At 37.9% G+C, this 14,257-nt stretch overlaps 1 long non-coding RNA gene across 1 annotated transcript; it reads left to right on the plus strand.

Annotated features, from left to right (window-relative positions):
* Positions 1-4,263: 4,263 nt before the first annotated feature.
* Positions 4,264-7,531, plus strand: LOC140527835 (uncharacterized). Its single transcript, XR_011974942.1, has 3 exons — positions 4,264-4,635; positions 5,277-5,424; positions 7,330-7,531. It is a non-coding gene; the product is annotated as an uncharacterized lncRNA (long non-coding RNA).
* The last annotated feature ends 6,726 nt before the right edge of the window (positions 7,532-14,257 follow it).

Here is a 14,257-nt window from a genome sequence, read left to right on the forward strand (position 1 = left end):
TTCAGCCTCAGATCCTTCCTTAGTTGTATGTCCCTGAGCAAGTTACTTAACCTTTGCCTCAGTTTCCACATATTAAAATGGTTCTGTGTGGGAGGGCATTAGACTCGATGGTCTCTATGGTTTATTCCAGCTCTAAATCTATGGCCTTATGACTTCTGGTCACTATTTTACTTTTTAAACTTTATCTGGGACCAAAAAATATCCTTAATGAATTTCTCAGGTTACCTTGAAACTTGTAAGAAAGTACAGTCAATTTAAGAAATTCTGCACTGTAAAAATGTTCTAAATTCTATATTTGAATGTACAGTCATACTGTGAAGGCAGATCTACTGAATCTCCAAATTGGTGATCTCACACCTGCTATTTCCATTTCCATCCACAGTGCCAGACTGTTGGACGATCTTGTCTAGTTTTTGATCTCCCATTTGGTCATTTCAGGTCTCATGGGGCAATCCATCTATTTTATGTCATTTTTGCTATCTGACCTACTAAGCATTTTTTTTCCGTGATAAACTGTCCCCAATACATCTACCATCTCTGATCTAATGAGGAGGCCTTCATTTGTCATGTAAGCCTGCAGAGAGCTTTTGTATATTCTTATTTCCATGGAATACGGGGTGACCACAAGCTTCTCCTATGTGTGTGTGTGTGTAGGTATGTATGCTAATCAACAGTCTTCAGTTGTCGACTGTGTGCTGGGAACTGAGGATTAAAAAATATAAATGAAATATATTCTTCCCTCAATTAACTTACATTCTACCTTGGGAAATATTATACATATTATGTATATATGTAGATACACATATACATATATATATATATACATATACACAAAATATTTGCAAAGTAAATATGAGCTAATTTGAGGAGGGAGGTGCTAACAACTGTGGGACTCAGGAAAATCTTCTGGTAGAAAGTGACACTTGAACTAACCTTTGAAGGAAACTAATATTCTAGGAGGCCAATGCAAAATGGTGTGCTTCCAGGCAAGTAGAGGGAGGGCAGCCTATAGAAAGACATAGAAATGGGAGATAGAATAAGGAATAGCAAAAAGGACAGTCTGGCTCAGATGTAAGATGCATGAGGGGTATATAATATATGATGAGCCTGAAAGGCTAGGCTACAGCCATATAGTAAAGGACTTTTAAATGTCAAACAAAGGAGTTTATATTTTATCCTTAAGGCAACAGGGAATTGCTGGAGCTTATTGAGCAGGAGACTGATAGAGTCAGAACTGTTTTTTGGGAACATTACTTCTGCAATTGTATTGAGGATGGACTGGAGAGGGAAGAGATATGTAGAGGTGTGTAGGATTCTTGGGACCAATGATCATTTTGATATGGTTTGATTTTGTGACCTCAACGGTCATGCATGTGCTTCCATTCCATCAACACTAGGTTGACTAACAAGGCCTGACCATAGTCAGATGAAATCAGAGTGAGTTGGTTTCCTCACCTTTCCTTAGCACTGTCAGTTGAGTGCCAGGTTTTGTCACACACATTTTCATTGTTCTCTTTCGTCGTATTTTTCATTTGGTAGATTTTAAGAAATTTTAGGAAATGTGCAAAAACTGTAGCTCTCAGGGAGCACTCTTTTTCTTAGTGATACTGTAGTAGTTGTTGGAATGGGGAAATCAAATGTTTCAAGGATTATAGGATCATTTAAGCCCATGCTGAAACAAGATCAGGAAAGAGTAGCTGAAAATAAAACCAAAAAAAGGCCTGACAAATTCTTGTTGGGAAACAGACTAATTATCGGAAAATGAGTGATGATCTTCAAGGGGTCTTAGCAGCTGGAGGGGTCATTGTAGATTCATCTAGAGTGTGACATAGGCTTCTTGTAGTTGAAAGGACAGTGAAAAGATTAATGAAAATACAACTCTTAACCATTACTATGAAGAAAAAATGTTTGCCATGGGAAAGACAATATAAAGAGCAGAGTACTAAAAATCAGGGAAAAATTTCATTTTTATTGATGAAACTCATTATTTTATTCAAAGATATACCAAAGTCACTGTCAGAGGATATCCCAGTGAACATATAAGATCTGGGCATCTTTATCAGATTGTAAAACATCCACCTCAAAAAAGATTTAGGGGCCTTTTAAACTTCCATTGGGCTTGGAAGTCTTATCTCCACTGAAGGAATGGGTAGGTCTGATGAATATATTGATATACCCAGAAGTAGAATTATTCTGGAATTATAGCAATTCCTTGATGGAATTGGATTGCAACACAATTTTGTATCATGCCACATGTCATGAAAATTAAGACATTTATCTAATACATGGAGAAAAAATGCGTCTTGGGATCTCACTTGATTTAAAACCTATTAAAAATCTGTGGGCTATAATCAGTCATTAAAGGTAGCAGGTGCAATGGAAGGGGTGCAATTCAAACCTGGGTCCTCTTATACCAAACCAGCTCTCTTCCTATTGCTCCATCTCTAGGGAGACTGAAGGTAGGAAGACCAATATGGAGAGGTTGAATATTTCACCCATATTTTCATGGTCATTCTGTCATTGATTAATGTTGTAAAAGTAATATACTATAAAGAACTAACTTCTACGTATTCCTGATGATAAAATAAAGAAGCCAAGTTTTCTTCATTAAAATTAGTATTTAAAATAAAGCTTGCCAGAGCTTGTGCTGGGTTCTAAACAGTCTATTTTTTATGATGGCACCATCACCCTATCAGTCACCCAGATTCAAAACCTCAAAGTCATTCTTAACTCTTTACTCTCCCTTTTGACTCAATCACTTGCCAAGTCTCATTAAATCTCTCTGTATAGCATCTCTTGAATCTGTCCTATTTTCCCCACTCATGTAGCCAATGCTCTAATTTGGGCCCTCATTACCTCTCACTTGGATAATTGTGATGACCTTCTAGTCAGGCTGCTTGCCTCACATCTCTCCTTCTCCAATCCTTCATCACCACCAAGATGATATTCTCAGAGCAGAGATCTGAGGATGCCACTACCCTGCTCAAAAAGCTCCAGGGACATTTTTTCTTTCTGTTACCTGTAAGATAAACTTTTATTTGGCATTCAGAGTCCTTCAAAATCTGGCTCCAGACTAACTTTCCATTACATATCACTCCTCCATTTTCAGTCATAAATGAACACACCCAAACTGGCCTGCTTACTTTTCCTCATACACAACATTCCTCTCAGTTCTGCCTTTGCAGTGCAGTCTCCTGTTCTTGGAATGCACTTTCTCCTCATGTCTATCTCTAGGATCCTTGGTTTCTTCCAAAGTTCAGCTCAGGCCCCACCTCCTATAAGGCCTTTCCTGATTTACTCAACCTATACATAACCAACATTTACATAACACCTGTTATGTGACCTACACTGTGCTAAGAACTTTACAATCTTTATTATCTCATTCGATTCTCACAACAACCCTGGAAGGCAAGTGCTATTATTATTCCCATTTTACTGATGAAGAAACTGAAGCCAACAGGGGTCAAGTTATTTGCCCAGCTTCCCACAGCTAGTATCTGAGACTACGTTTGATCTCAGGTCTTTATGACTCCAGGAGCAGCACTCTGTCCACCCTGCCATGGTGCCCACCTGCAGAAATTATCTTGTATTTATTTGGTTTATGTGTATGTATGTGTATGTACTTACATACACACATATAGGTGTGTATATATATATATATATATACACTATATTTACTTATGCATGTCATATTATATATTATAAACAACATAATAATTATAAATATGATAATTTCATTTTTAAATAATTTTAAAATACATTTATAATAAAAATAATTTTAATTATGATATAATATTAGAATTATTATATATTATATTGTGTTACATTAAGTGTTTCCCTCCACCAGAACAACATCTGTTTCATTTTTGCCTCTGTGTACTCAGTGCCTACCATAGTGCCTAGCCCTTAGTAGGTGTTTAATAAATACTAGTTGATTGACTGATGTAGGACAAGTTCAAAAAAGCATGATTTAGAGCTGGACGAGACCTTAAAGTGCATCTAGCCCAAACCCTTCATTTTATAGATATAGAAAATGATTCCCGAGAGGTGATCACCTTGTTCAAGGTCATGCAGCAAATCTCAGAGCCAGGATTTGAGCCAAGATCTTCTCTCCAAATCTGATATTCTTTCCACTGTGCAAACCCTTCATCCTACATTCTTACTACCCTCTCTCGGGACCCTCATGCTGCCCTGTGATTGTCCACAAATCACAAATGCTCTAGCATTTTCTAGACCTTTCTCCTTTTCCTTCTCCTCCTCTTCTACTTTTCCACTTCTCCTGTTATTTCTTTCTCCCACTCCCATATTAAACAGGCTTCTTCAAAATGGCCAAACCTCCATTCTTAGATCACCAGATTTATCCATGCAATGAGATTCTTGCACCAGAATTAAGAGTGATGCAGATGTAGAACCTATACTGGGAACACAATTGAAACTCTAGAATGGAAAGCAGGGGTAGGGAGTCTAAGTCAAGCAGGAAAGTACGTGAGCTGAAATGTTAGGACAAGAAAATAAATGAAATAATCAGTAACAGAGAAGAAATCAGGCACTTCTGGATACCAGAGGTCCAAGTAGCTGTGAACTTGAAATAGGAGGCGCCCAGAGGATAGAAACACTGAAGAAAAAGTCAAAATGGTAAACAAAAGTCTATGCAGATAGGCCTGCACAAGGAAATACACCCACTCACATACACACAGACAGGGCAAAGGAGTGCAGGAGAACAGACTTGCGGCTTTGGCACACTTGATAACCTTGATAACAGAAGCAGTTGCCTTTCTCAGTGAGGCATCTCTTGCACGCTTCTGGTTAGGGAAAGAACCAGTCTCTGAGGATGAACCATCTAGCAGTGGTAGGTGTGAACAGTCCAATGGAATATGGGGAGTGAGTAGAATTGGAGGAGAGCTGATCCAGTCATGTGATAAAAGGTGTTAAAAGATTAATGTCTAGATCTTTTCCATTTAAACAAGAGTTGGCATAATTCCAAAGATGGGAATTTCAGATATCATATTGGGCCAGCAGGAGAGAGATTCTTGAGTGAGCCTAACATTTTTTCTCCAACCCCCTAGAAATACCCTGGGCAAACAGCTATCTGTTCTCTGTGAAAGCCTAGACTTGTACTTTGTTTTAAATTAAAATTTATCATTTCTTGAATCAATACTGAACTCTCAAGATAAATCATAATATTCCCCCTTGACAGAAGTCAATGTTTGTTTAATTCTGTGTAGTGCAAATATGTGCTAAGTTTAATGATGTATATAATTTATCAATCAATAAAGGGACGTGAGGAGCTGCTTTGCTGCAAATCCTATCTTTAAAGAAGAGGAAGATACACGTATTTACATCTTGCTAACTTTCTTCTCCTAAATGCACGAAGGCTCAGGATTTTGTTGATAAGTCTTCCTGTATCTAACTCAACCAATAGAGGTATTGACCTTGAATGATGAGCATTCATTTACTTTTAAAGTACTTACGATCAGTAGAGCACTGAGGGAGATACAAAGGTGTACAATTTAGAGTCCATTGCCATCAAGGAGATTACATTTTGGTTGTAGAAGCAAAGTGTACATATAATCTCAGGCCTTAAGAGAGCACTGAATGCAGTCCATACCTGAATAAAAGTGTTCTCCACATCATATCCAATAAGTGGTCATTCACTTTTTACTTAAAGATCTCTAGATGCGGGGAAGCATTATGTCTGTTCCTCTTGGTTAGTTTTCATTGTTGAGTTTTCTTTTAATGAAAAACTAATTTTACTCTTTACAAATTCCACCTATTGCTCCCAGTCTTTACTTCTGGGGCTAGAGTAAGTTCAATCTATATTCTCTGTGACAGTCATTTAAATCCTTAATGATTGAGATCATATCCCCCTTTCCCCTTAGTCTTCCATCCTTTAGATTTAAACACCCTGAGAACCTCCAGCTAATGCTTTTATGGCCTGAACCTGCTGCCCTTCACCAGTCTAGTTGCTTTCTTTTGGAGGCAGCTTATTTTTATCTTTCCTAACAGTTAACACTTAGAAAGGAACTGAATTCTCCAGATGTAGACTGACTTTTAGTTGTTGTTCAATTGTTTCAGTAATGTCTGACTCTGTGACCCAATTTAGGGTTTTCTTGGCAGACATCCTGGAGTGGTTTGCCATTCCTTCTTCCACTCATTTTACAGATGAGAAACTGAGACAGATAGAGTTAGGTGACTTGTTCAGGGTCACACAACTAATAAGTGTCTGAGGCCAGATTTGAACCCAGAAAGATGAGTCTTCCCCAACTCCAGGCTTGGCACTATCCATTGCACCACCTAGCTTCCCCATGGTCTCACTAAGACAGGGAATAGCTGAAAAAATCAATTGGAGTAGATGACTTCTAAATTCCTTTCCACTTCTAATTTTGAGATACCATGATTATTTAATCATGGACACTGTGCCCCTTGTTAATGTAGACTTAGATTGCCTTAACTTTCTTGGCTGCTATCAATTCACACTGTTAACTCATTTTGAGCTGGCATTAAAATCTCAAGATCTTTTTTCATATGAACTGCTCCCTTGTTATGCTTTTCTCATTTTTTGTTTATGAAATTGATTTTTTGAACCAAAGTGTCACATTGAATGTGTATTCCTATAAAAATATTACCTTATTAGATTTGGCTTAATATTCTGACCAAAAAGGTCTAGTTCCTCTGTGTTTGCTATTCCTAGAAGTTTTTGTTTTCTATAAGTTCAGTTAGGATGCCATCTGTATTTTAAGTTGTCAGTGATAGAAATGTTAAACAGCACAGGCCAAGCACACAAGCCCTAGTCGTTCTGTTGAAGACTGACTCCTGAGATGACATGAAACCACTAAATGACTCTTCTTTGAGGCCAACTGTTCAGCAAGTTCTGAGTCAACCTAACTGAACTATTGTCTAGTGTAGGGGTGGGGAATCTGAGGCCACCTGTGGCCCTCTAGGTCCTCAAGTGTGACCCTTTGACTGAAATCCTTGAGACCTCAGGTTCCCCACCCTGATCAGGCCCATATGTCTTAATCTTTTCCATAAGAAAAGCTTGAGATGTATGTCAAATACTTTGTTACAATTTAGGAAAACTCTATTTCTGGCATTCCTCCGATCTACCAGTTTAGTTGTTCTTTGTCCTTCATGTTCAGGGAGGACCAAAATGACATCATGATGTTTGGGGTGGGGGCGGGTCAGTGTACATTGTGTCTGACTGTGGCTGATCAGACCAGCGAAAGCTTGGAGGGGTCTACCACAGGTTGGCACAAATAGTTTGCACGATCACTTGGGATAGAGATGTCCCTAAATTTGCACATCTCATATTTATTTCTGCTTTGCTCGTAGAAGACATGGGTATGCCAAGCTGAATAATCCTGTGCCAATGTCTCCAACGTCTCACAATCGATACCAAAGTTCTTTAATGAGACTCTGAGAGTGCTGCTTGCATTGCTTTTTTCTGTCCACCATGTAAGCACCTGCCTTCTGTAACTTCTCCATTATCACATTAAAAAGAAAAAAAAGAAAGAAGTCAATTTGGCATGACTTATTTTTAAGTAAGTTTTATTTATACCTTTCCGTTTTGCACTATAATTGGCATGATATACTCTTGATGAAGTCATACTGTCTCATTGGAATAACTCCTTCTATTTCTAGGTGTTCACCAACTGTCCCTTAAATAATATTTTCTGGAATACTGTCAGGAATCAAAGTTAAATACAGACTTATAGCTTGAAAAATTTATTCTCTTTCCTTTTTAAGAACGTAGAAGGACATTTAACCTGTTCCATTCCTTTGATAGCTCTCCCAATCCCTATGAAATACCACCGATCTTTCAAAGATCAGTAACTCAATAATCACATTGCCAACTTCACTGTTAGGGAATAGTTCATCTGGGACAGTCACCTTACGTTTATAGAGGGTAGCTCGATGTCTTTCATTAATTGGTTATCACCTTCCTATTAGCCATTTCTGTTATGTTCTTTCTGGCCCAAATATCATTCTTTTGGGCAGAGAAAACAGGGGAAAATAATTAAAAAGTAGACACCCATCAGTTTTAGAATTGTGTGTATAACCAGAATTAAGGACTCTGAATGAGAGCTCTCTTAAGGACAAAATACATGTATTTTGGGACATGAATTTTTTGGGGCAGAGGGAAGCATTTATATTGTATGTCCTGAAGCTTTTTCTTTTCTTTTTTTCTTTCATACTTCTTGATTGTGTTTTGAATAAGTACAGTTGACATGCGATGCCCAAATAAATGAGGTTTTACTGCAAAAAGTTTGTGCCTATAATTTGACTTGCGAATTTCACTACAATTTCACTTTATAGAGTTAATTGATGCTTAGATCTGTAAGAAGACCTTAGAAATAATCTGATTTTCCCTCCCAGGTCTGTACCCCGAAGAGATCATAGAAATGGGAAAAGGACCCACATGTACAAAAATATTTATAGCAACTCTTTTTGTGGTGGCAAAGAATTGGAAATTGAGGCATGCCCATCTGTTGGGGAATGGCTGAACAAGTTGTGATATATGATTGTGATGAAATACTATTGTGCTGTGAGAAATGATGAGTAGGTGAATTTCAGAAAACCTGGAAAGACTTAAATGAACGGATGCTGAGTGAGGGGAGCAGAACCAGAACACTGTACACAGTTACAGCCACATTTGAGATGACTGACTTTGATAGACTTGGCTCTTCTCAGCCATGCAAGCTTCTAGGACAACTCCAAAAGGCTCATAAAGGAAAATGCTATCCATATCCAGAAAAAGAATTATGGAGGTTGAATGAAGATTGAAGCCAACTCTTTGCTCTCTCCTTTTTGTTTTGTTTCTTCTTTCTCATGATCCATTTCATTGGTTATAATTATTTTTTGCCACAAGACTAATATGAGAATATGTTTAATATGAATGTATATGTAGAGCCAGATTGTATGCCATCTTGGGGAGGGGGTGGGAGGGAGGGGGAGAAAATTTGAAACTCAAAAGCTTGTGGAAGTGAATATTCTAAACTAAAAATAAATAAATTAAATTTGAAAAAAAAAGAAATAATCTGCTTCATACACACACTCTTTAGTCTTTGCGCATTATGGGTAGAGTAGCTATCAGGAAGATCAGGAGAAGCTTTTCCCTAAGGCCCCAAACAGATGCTTTGTGATATTTACAAGGCCAGACAGCTAGCTAGCTGGGACATTCAAGACTTTAGCATCAGCAGAACAGAAGTTTATAGGATCATAGGGCAAGAATTGGAAGGGATACCAGATTCAACATAGTGCAATCTTTTCATTTTAAGGATGAGGAAACTAAAGCTATTGAAGTAACTTGCCTGAGGTGGTGCAGGTGATCAACACCAAATGCAGAAATTTGAACCCAGTTGAGTATCTAGTGTCAGATACATTTTTCTGGTGCCACTGGTCTTACCCAGTTCTCACAGGCCCACATCAGGCAGCCATGGTAGCTAGTCATGGAAGGGAAGGAATTGAAGTTTTTGTGATTAATGGTGGCTCTCCTGGCACAGATGCAGAAGTTGATGCTTGTCACTGATCTTGACTCTAGGAAGGACTGGCTCTTAGATTTGGTTTCATCATGGAATCTTTTGTTAGGTCACATTGACCTGAAATCAGTGCCCTATTGTAGTCTTACTCAAGAAACTAAGCAATGAAATTCCCATTGTCATTTTCATTTTTTAAAAAAATTGTCTCTTTCATCCAGTTACCACATTTTGGCAAAAAGTATTGCTTTTAATGTCCCATGATATATAGTTTTATGTGTTACAATAGCTAAGTAAGTACACAATGGTAAAACCATAAATAACTTATAAACACATTTCTCCTAAACTCCAGACACATGTTTAGAATGATCATTTGCAGGGAAGGTCAAACATGGTAACCTTACCAGACTTAGGTCATTTGGGAAAAACTTGAGGTATGGATATGCTTTCATCAAGAAGAAAGATGTATGCACAATGGAGGGGAGATTTGGAGAAGACTCTTTCCCTCTACCTTCTCCCTTACCACTCCCCTCCCTGCCACCTCCCTGCAGTCCAGTTGATGAAATTACGAAAGGGAAATAAGTTGTTAGCATTTTAAATGGAGTGCAAAGTTGTATTATCACTTTACTCCTTCTCTATGAGATGTGAAATACTTCTATGATGGTCCTGAAAGGACAACTTGCCATAGGCTGATAGGATGGGCATTGCAAAGGTGGCGTATAAAAAGTTAGCTTGCCAGCTATAGAGACAGTCAGGAGAGGAAATGGCTATGGAGAAAGAACTTGGCTTTTGAGAGCTGATGGCGTTTTGCCTTTCTCCCCATCTCCCCCTCTCTAGCAGAGGACAGCAGAGAGGAGAGGAGACCTCTACTTCCCCTGTGATATCTTGAAATGGAGCTAAGTAACTAAGTAGACAAAATAAAAGAAAAAATAGAGTAAGGAGAGTATGCTTTAATACACATAATTCATCAGTTTTCTCATTGGAGGTGGATGGCATTTTTCATCATGGGTTCTTTGGGGTAGTTGTGGGTCATTGTCTAGATCAGAGTAGCTAAGTCTTTCACAGTTGGTCATCTTTACAATAATCCTGTTACTGTATATAATGTTCTTCTGGTTCTGTTCACTTCATTTTGCATAAGTTCATATAAGTCTTCGCAGATTTTTTCTGAAACCATCCTCTTCCTCATTTCTTATAGCACAATAGTACTCCATTATACTTACATACTATATAACTTGTTCAGCCATTTCCCAATTGATGGGCATCTCTTCTATTTCTAGTTCTTTGCCACCACAAAAAGAGCTGTTATAAATATTTTTGCACACGTTAGTCCTCCACTCCCACTCCCTTTTTTTCCTATCTCTTTGGGATACAAATCTAGTAGTGATATTGCAGGGTCAAAGAGTATGCAGAGTTTTACAGCCCTTTGGGCATAGTTCCAAATTGCCAGAATGGTTGGATCAATTCATTAGCATTTCACTTTTTCTGCATTCACTTCATCATTTTCAGACATTCAGCATTTGTCATTTTCCTTTTCTGTCATGTTATCCAATCTGATACGTATGAGGTGATATCTCAGAGTTGTTTTAATTTGTACTTCTCCAGTCAGTAGAGATTTAGAGGATTTTCTTGTGACTATTGATAGCTTTGATTTCTTCTTCTGAAAGCTGCCTGTTCATATCCTTTGTCCATTGATTAACTGCGGACATGACTCTTATTTTTTATAAATTTTGGCTTACTTCCCTGTATTTGAGAAGTGAGATCTTTATTAGAGAAACTTGCTATAAATTTTTCCTTCAGTTTTCTGTTTTCCTTCTAATTTGGGCTACATTACTTTTATTTGTGGAAAAGCTTTTCAGTGCTATGTAATCAAAATTATTTTATTTCCTATGGTGCTCTCTATCTTTTGTTTGATCATAAACTCTTTTCTAATCCACAGATCTGGCAGGTGCATTTTTCCATGCTCCCCTAATTTACTTATGATGTCACCCTTTATGTCTAAATCATTTATCCATTTTGACCTTATTCTTGGTATATGGTACAAGATATTGGCATGTGCCTAGTTTTTACCAAACAGCTTTCCAGTTTTCCCAGCAATTTTTGTTAAATGTTGAGTTCTTATTCCAAGAGCTTAAAATCAAAGTCAGAGGACCTGAGTTTGAATCCTGACTCTGTCACTTACAACCTATATGAGTCTGGATAAATCACTTCTGCCTAAACTCAGTTTCCACATCTATAAAGAGAAGGAATCTGGACTAGTTGATTTAAAAAATTGTGGTTTTTTTTTAAAACTATGAACCTAAATATTGATAACAATGAACATTTCCACATACAAAGAACAGAAAAGAATTACATATAAAACTGTGAATCTTGCTTAAATATAGCTTTTCTTTTTTTTTTTAAAGATATCAAGGTAGTGCTAATACTGTCAGTCCTTTTTTTCTTCCCTTCTGAACTTCCTTCTGCTTTTCTCTACATATTTTTAGATGTTCCTTTGATTCTCTTCTTTTTTCTTTTCTTTATAACTTGTTTAGTCATTTTCAGGGCATGTCTGATTCATCTTTACCCCTTTTTGGGATTTTCTTGGTAAAGACCACTTGTCTCTCCAGCTCATTTTACAGATGAAAAAGTGAGGCAAACAGAATTAAGTGACTTGCCCAGGGTCACATAGCTAGTAAGTGCCCAAGGCTAGATTTGAACTTAAATTTCCTGACTTCAGGCCTGCCTTCCTATCTTGTGCCACCAAGTTGCTCCTATTCCTTATAACTGGATGACTTCTGAAGTCCCTTCCAAGTTTAGACCCATAAGTGCACAAAGTCAGGGAGTGGTGGTGGTGATGTTGGCATAGATGCATTTTAAGTAGCCTGAGGAAGGATCGCTCTATTTAGAAGTTCTTAGTCTAATTAGGAAGATAGGATATATGTACAGAAAAAGACAAAAACCAACACAATGGAGCCTAATTCATAGCCCATCTCTTTCCTTTGCTAGTCAGTGCTTTCTGTTTCTGTGGTCTTTCCACCTGCATCTTTGGTTTCTGGTGCTATTAGCATTTCAGCACAAATTAAGGAGAGGAGAGGGCCACTGTCTCCTAGCTTGGGAGCCTCTGTACACGTGCTTCATAAATCACAGTTATCCGGTAAATGTTTTGGAGAGCACTCTTTGAACACTGAGTTTCATTTATGGAGGGGAAAAAATGCCTGTGTTTAACTTTTGACTTCTAATCTCCTGTTGACAGAAACCAGGAAACTGCTCAATTTCACATATTTACTTCAAAATACCCTCTCTCAGCCAAGTGTCTGGTTGTTCCATTTTCTGGCTGGAACATGCCACTGTCATGTCTCTTATTTCATTTCTATCTCCCCACATTGCTAATGTTCATGCCCTGCTCAAGAAATGGGCATTCAGGGAATGTTGTTCGGCTTGGCTGACCTGGCTTAAATACCAGGGAGCCAAATACTTTGCAGGATGAATTTGACAGGTTTCATTTTATACTTTTCTGTTATAGTCCCTTCCTGATGGAGTCTTGGCAATTTAAGTACATAAAGAAAGAAAAGAAATAAGCATAAATACATAAACAACCCTCCCATATTTGTATGGAAACACCATGAACATCTAGCCATCTAAAATATGTCATTCCTTCTGTGTATGAGTTTGACTCCATGGTCACTGAAGTCCCTCTTAGTTTCCCATTCTGTGATTGTGTTTCTCTTGTGGAGTGACTGATAAAACCAAGTTTCTTCTAGTGTAAGAGGGCTCTGGATAGATAGATGTCCTCTGAATTTTTTTCCAACTCAAGATTTTTTAATTATTGAGTCCATAACCCAGCATTTTACTAACTTGGGTTTTTTTTTTTCATTTCAGTTCTGTCCAACCAAGGAAGAGAATCACAGAATTTGAGAGCAGAAAGAAACCCTAGTAGCCAGACATCTAGTCCAACCTGAAGCTGTAAAATCATTCTCTCTACCACATACCCCATAGAGACCCTACTTTTCCTTGAAGGACTCAGAATTGAGATTCCATCTTCATAATGAATGATGTTTTGTGCTGGGGATAATTAGGAATTAGACCAGTCAAATGTCTCTTCTCTAGGTCCTGGCTGATCCATTCACTCTGCTAACCTCTTAGTCATGGGTCACAGCCACAATTTCCTAGCTTCTCTTCTTCATATTGTTCTCTCCCTCTCCCAGTTAATCCTACACATGACACCCAGACTGTCTTCCTAATAAACCCCTTTCGTCACTTTGTAATTCAGAATTTATAATCTAAAATTCCCTTCAACAATTCTTTATTTCCTGCTGCATCAAATCCACACTTGGCCTAGTGGCCAAACCTCTCCAGGATATGGTGTCTAGACTACCATTCAAACTCATTTCCCACAATTTCTTCCTCTCTGTGCTTACCACACAGGCACTCTCTGATCCAGGCAGAATAGCCTCCTTAGTATCCCACAAATAAGCCATGAGCATCTCCATTTCTCTGCCTTTGTTTGTATTTGCCTCAATTGGATAATTTTCCCTTCTTGCATTATCACTATTCAAATTCCATAACAAACACTTAAAAACATCTAGGATATGTATTGTACCATGGGCTGTTCATACACTGATGAAATATAGCACAATCTCTGCCCTCTGGGAGTTCATAATCTAAGACATATACTGGAGTATATGTCTTGCATGTCACACATATGTATGTCAAATGTATCACACATCTATCTATCTGTCTCTCTGCCTGCTTCATATATGACTGGTATCATTCCTAAAACTTTTGTGATGTTTTTAGCTCTTTAT

This window comes from Notamacropus eugenii, chromosome 1, assembly GCF_028372415.1.
Source record: "Notamacropus eugenii isolate mMacEug1 chromosome 1, mMacEug1.pri_v2, whole genome shotgun sequence".
In the NCBI taxonomy this organism is placed as follows: Eukaryota; Metazoa; Chordata; class Mammalia; order Diprotodontia; family Macropodidae; genus Notamacropus; species Notamacropus eugenii.